The following is a 6,250-nucleotide window of genomic DNA, read 5'->3' on the forward strand; positions in this document are numbered from 1 at the left end:
TGTACGTATGGGTATTGGTCCCCAAGTACATTTTGTGTTTTCAATATTATTATACATACTAATGAAAGTTCTATGTTTCAGCGAGTCGATGGAGCCTCAGTGAGTGATGGATGTGCTTATCATGAAAGTATAGTCGTTGCAGCGCGAGAGGAAGTGGAGACATGCACACACGAGTCGGAGCAACAGCGTCCTGATGTTGAAGTTCGAGGAAAGAAAGTTTCAAAGAAAAGAAAGCAAAAGAAGGTTAGTGTCCTGTTCACTATATTATGTTGTCTTTCACTGTCAATAGTTCAATACTGTAAGTTGTGTTTAAACTGAACATCCCTTTTCTAATCTGTCCTCTAGTTGCGAGTGGGTGTAAGAACTAGATCTACACAGACAGTGAAGCGAACGAGAGATGTTGCTTGTCAAACCTTTTGGCAGGGACTTGAGACTGGAGATGCATCGTGCCAATGGGAAGAATATGAAGTGATTGACAACGGAGCTATACCACCACCAGCCATTGATAGTGAATGTCCTCCTGGTAGTTTGGATGCAGTCGTAGATCAATTCACAGAATCCACACCCGCAAAAAATAAGAGCACGCGAAAGTTGAAGACATTGTTTTTTTCTCCCATCTCCGGACAAGGAACAGATGTTGCAATGGAAGAGAATGAAGTGGACGACAATGAAACACCATCAATATCACTCAGCATAGCGGAAGACGATATCAGAGATTGTACCTTTCATGCGAGTGACATGTCCTCAACGTTACAGGCCGAACCAGCTGGGATGCAGAGTGACAGTATAAGGAAAGAGGCCAAATTCATTGTATTCGATAGCTGTTTGATGGATATTATTATGATGATGAAATGTGGGCATTGGGTTGGTGGGGAAGTATGTGGGGAGCCATTGATTAATGTGACTCGTGCAATTCGAGGCACTAACCTTAAAATACATGCCACCTGTACACAATATCATCCGTTCGCATGGTCTGCACAACCCATGCTGGGGCAACTGCCAGCAGGCAATCTACTTTGTGCAGCGGCCGCGCTTTTTAGTGGTTCAAGTTTTAAAAAGTTAGAGTATTTCTTTCAGTTTGTGGGAATCCATTTCATTGCGAAAAGTCAGTTCTACAAATACCAAACCGATTATCTATTTCCAGCCATCAGCGAAGCTTGGAGAATGGAAAAAATGTCAATGGAAAGTACATTCGCGGGCAAACGCTTCAGGCTAGCCGGTGATGGACAATGCGACAGTCCAGGATTTTCAGCCAAGTACTGCACCTACCACTTTCAGGACATGGAAAGTAAGAAAATTGTGAGTTCGGTGGTCGTGCAGGTGTCACAAAGTACATCCTCAGTGGCCATGGAGAAATTTGGCTTTGTAGCATCATTGCAAGAACTACAATCGCGGGGAATGGTGATCGACCTGATAGCCACGGACAGACACGTTTCAATTGCCAAGACAATGAGAGAACAGTACAAAAATATAAATCACCAATTTGACGTTTGGCATCTTGCAAAATCAATCAATAAAAAATTGTCGGCTGCAGGAAAAAAAAAAGATATGCAAGGTATTTCACAGTGGTCCAAGTCAATCAGCAACCATCTTTGGTGGAGCTCAAAAACATGTGAAGGGTCGTTGGAAATTCTACTGGAAAAATGGCGGTCAGTAATGTTGCACTGTAGCAACGTACATCGATGGTCGACAAATGAGCATTTCCACAAATGTGAACATGGCCATTTGTCCACAGAGGAGGCACGGAAGAAGAAGTGGTTGATTCCTTCATCACCCACTCACAAGGCCATTGAAAAGATTGTATTTGATAAAACTATAACAAAAGCTTTGAGGGGACTCACGGAATTCTGCCACACAGGAGATTTGGAGGTGTTCCACAATATGTGCCTCAAGTACAGGCCCAAAAGATTGCATTTTGGCATGGAAGGCATGATAAATCGGACTCTTCTAGCGGTCTTGGCACATAACCATAATGTTGGCCGTCAACAAAGTAGGACGACCGGAACTTTAGGGACGCTTCGCTACAATAAGGCCTTCACTAAAAGAAGTAAACAATGGGTGATCAAACCAGTGTTTGAGGATATGCAATATGAGTTTATTGAGAGACTTATCGTAGATGTCCTCGATAGGCACATACATGGAGTGGTGAACGAACCTATGCAGGGGACAACTGCATTGCCACCCAACATTGCCTCTGTTCCATGTCCACCTAAAGCAGAGCTCATTGAGAAATACACATCACGGTTTAAATGATTGTAATTCGATTGTCTGTTCTCTCGAGTCTCCTCATGTTGCAGGCCCATTGCAATTAAACCAAACAGTAATATAAATCATTTTTACAAAAATTATAGAATGTTTCCGTATTACAAACACATGGCCGACCCATAGGGACAATAAAAAAAAAGGCACGCAGACAAGATGCCCTTACACTAACTGGAGCTAACTAGAAATGTGTGCTCGCTCAAAGTGAAGGTCAGCTGCTTTGATGTTTTGCTCGGGTGGCGGAACGGCCCACGACCCAATATAAGGTTCTATTGTGATTTGACCTTGACAGGCCGGGACCATCCTGAAAGACTAAGAAAAGATAATGAATAAAATTTCAGAAACGAAACGATGAGCCACGTTCATTAGAAGAAGTAACGTCGGCAAAGAAGGAGTGGTGTTTCGGGTCTGCCCTACACAGAGACACAATGGAAAATGCAAATATAATGTAAGTAACTTTTGATGAGTTTATACCGCAATTTCATTACTATACAGTGGCTTTAAAGACGGGTTCAGTTGTACTTGTTCGTTCTATGTGGCATAGTGTTTTCTACCGCGCACTATCTGGAGGAGAAACATCTGCTTTTACTGAAGCACCTCAAAACCTTCCTCTTTGCTTCTGCTTTCTCTCTCCCTCTCCCCTGCTACAACTGGTCCACTGTCTGCGACCTCGGTCCTGGGCCCTTCCACTCTCCACCTGCACTGCCTCCCTGTCAACCCCTGCACTGGGGGACTGTCTCAGTATCCTACAGCCCCCCCTTCCCAGCACTTGTTCTGCACTTACCTTGCACTTGCCACCAGCTGGCCCTATTTATTTATTATTTTATGCTACTTACCTTGTACTCCACTCCCCCCCCCCTCCATGCCTCGCCACGCCTTTAAACACTTGTGTACACCCAGTAGCGCTGTCCTCGCTATGAAATGAATAATTTTAATAAGGATCTGATGGTGAGACTAATTTCATTTTTTATGTTTTTAGGTACATCATTCACTACTGTCTGTGTCACGAGTACCAGACACCGGCGGACGGCTTCTACAGCCGCCAGTTGCTTCTCCGCGTGAACAACGTTACCACCCTGACCATTTTATGGGACGATCGCCAAGTACAAGTATGCCCTTACGCGGTACTAACGGTTAGATGCAACATACCTACCGTTGTGGTGGCCTAGTGCCTCGTTGTTGGAACAGCCATGCGATTATCAGTGCGACAGAAGAGCTTATTTTTATCGTAAACCAACACCCTGTGTACTGCACACGAACATCGCTTGCCTCAAGACGAACTAATTTGGATCGAGAGCAAAGAAAAATGCAAATCGCTGAATATTCTCTAAACATTTGATGTCCAATAAACGTACTTTGCCAAATGTACAATCTTGCCGTTTGCTTTTAAACCACGGTTTCACATTCCGAATTGTGGTGCTGTATTGTGAGATGCTCTAAGACCCTGTGTACAGCAAAGGACCATCGCGTTCCTCAATACGAACTTTTTGGAACATGAGCAAATAAAAATGCAAATCGCTGAATATTCTCTAAACATTTGATGTCAAATAAATGTACTTTACCACATTTACAATCTTGCGGTTTGATTTCAAAGTACAGTTTCATATTCCGAATTGTGGTGCGCTGTATTGTGAGCTGATCTGTGTTGATTTCCGGGGTCTGTGTGGAGTCGCGTAGAAGACGCCTGGGCGCGTTTGCCTACGCAGCTCAGTCACGTCACGGATAGAGGCGGGGAATATGAATGTTTTGATAAAGTCTGTTTCAGGGGCGGGGGATTTGATTTAGTGCCGCAAAGGCAGGTGAGCCAGGTCGATGCGGCGGAATGATAGGATTATCACAAAATGGAGGCTGATTTCGAGTGCGATAATGGGCGAAAAGTCGGGTAAGGTCCATAGGAAAGTTTCCTACGATCTACCGATTTATGCTTACAAACACATGGCCGACCCGTAGGGACAATAAAAAAAAAGTCCCGGAACTATCCTTTAAACACAAGTAGTGGCGCAACACCACTGAGTTGACTTGTCAAACTGGATATTAAATTATGCCTCCTAGTGTAAACGATTGTATGTATATTGGCCTACGCCAAGTTGCATAAAAGTGTACGCGAATAACTCTCTACGGGAAGGTCTTGACCTTAAAAAATTGATGTAAGTCGCCATCTTGAATCAAACCACCATTTTAGGTTCTCTTGCTGTGTAAAAGTCACCCTGAACATCAAAATGGTGGACAATGCCATTCCGAACAGAACCTGGTCGGCATGACCTCCGTATAGCTAAAGTATAACTTGCCTGCAGGCCACTTGTTAGGGTCGTGAACTGAGACCTTGTCCTTCTGTTGACCTGCATGTAAATGGATTACCTGTATCAACGGAAACTGATCTATGCGCATACTAATGAATAAATTAGAGTTGACCTGGCAGAGACCCTAGACCTGTTATACATTCATAGAATGGTTAACCCGCGAAGGGGTTGGACAACAGGCTGGAGAAATGTATAAAAGCCTGAATGTCCCAATGTACAGTCTCTCACTGAATACATCGAACCCCGTTGAAGTTCGTTGTGTTGCACTGAGGGCCGATAGCTATCTGACCTGTCATTTGACTTTGTCATTGCTTGACCTTAAAATAAAGTACTTTGTATGTTCCTTTGTAACCAGTGTTTGGTGTGTTTCCTTTGGGTTCCCCGGCCTCATATTATTTTCCTCTTTTCACAGTTGGCGCCCGAATAGGGACCCTCAAGATTGATGCCGGAACATTGAAAGTTGACGCGTGCTATCGGACCGGGATCGGACGGTGTGATACTACGGGCCCGACTGAACGAGACGCGACACCTCTACAGCGCTGCACGATCCGATCCTTGGACGATAGCCGTGCGGTCTGAGACGGCATCTTGATGAGGGTCCACTTTTGAGGCAGGCAGATTTGCCGAAATCACCAAACACAAGCTAAAATTTGTTAAGTAAGTTCTTTGATAAACCGTACGGTCCTCCTTAGTCCAACTCTTAATTTAACCCTGACAATTTGAATTTGGCGCATTGTATCTGCAGACACAATTATTGACCAGGTAACACCAAGTTTTTGAGAAATGCCTGGGAAATTGTCTAGCTGCTTTATGGCATTATTCCACAGCGATTGACAATCTTTGGAATTTAGCCGCCCGGCACCACAGTTGGCGTCGCCAGCGTTTACTATGTATTGTAAACATGGCATTGGAAGTGTAGTATTTAATGATATTTGGCACAGACAAACCAGACATGCCTCTGAACTTCAGTGGCCAATCAATGGTAGTTTTGAGATCCCTCGTATTGAATACTTAGAGTCGGTCTTGTTAAAGAAAAAGGCCAGACCTGCAGCATTTGATGTTCTACAGAATTGGAAAAAAGAAGCGTTGCAGCAGCTTAAGACTAGGTAAAAATATGCGCACCGTCATAAAACGAATGCTGAAAAGGCTTTGTTATATGATCAGGACAAACAGTCTGAGTCAGTTAAGAATGTGGATAGGGCTTCCTCACTCGGTATTCAGAAAATCTATCCTTCTAAAGACCTTCATGTTTCTGATGCTCAACCTGTTGCTCCTATTATTCCGGCTGTTGTTCCTCCGCCTGCTCTACTACCGCTTCCCATTGCACCAGTAATAACACCTCCATTGAATCTGTCTGCACCTCCACTCCCGAGTGGTTCTGTACCGACTATAGTTGATCGGGGTCGAAGGTTGTTACTCGTAATACTGTCCCTACAGATAAAAAGCAGGATTTGTTTGCATGGGCTAAGCATTGTATGGAGAGAGATGATCGAGCTAATGTTTTTGCCACACTGTCTAATGTGGATAATTTTCCTGAGAAAAATATTTTTATTGAATGCTTAGGGATTCATTTATGCATACTATGGGGTAAATTAAATAATGTGGATCTCCCACAAGGGCTGAGGGATCTGAATACTTTAGCACTATCCAGAGATACTGTGGAGAAAGTACATGAGCATGTTGAGAGG

Source organism: Ambystoma mexicanum, chromosome 2q (genome assembly GCF_040938575.1).
Source record: "Ambystoma mexicanum isolate Mex_15411 chromosome 2q, UKY_AmexF1_1, whole genome shotgun sequence".
Taxonomy (NCBI): domain Eukaryota; kingdom Metazoa; phylum Chordata; class Amphibia; order Caudata; family Ambystomatidae; genus Ambystoma; species Ambystoma mexicanum.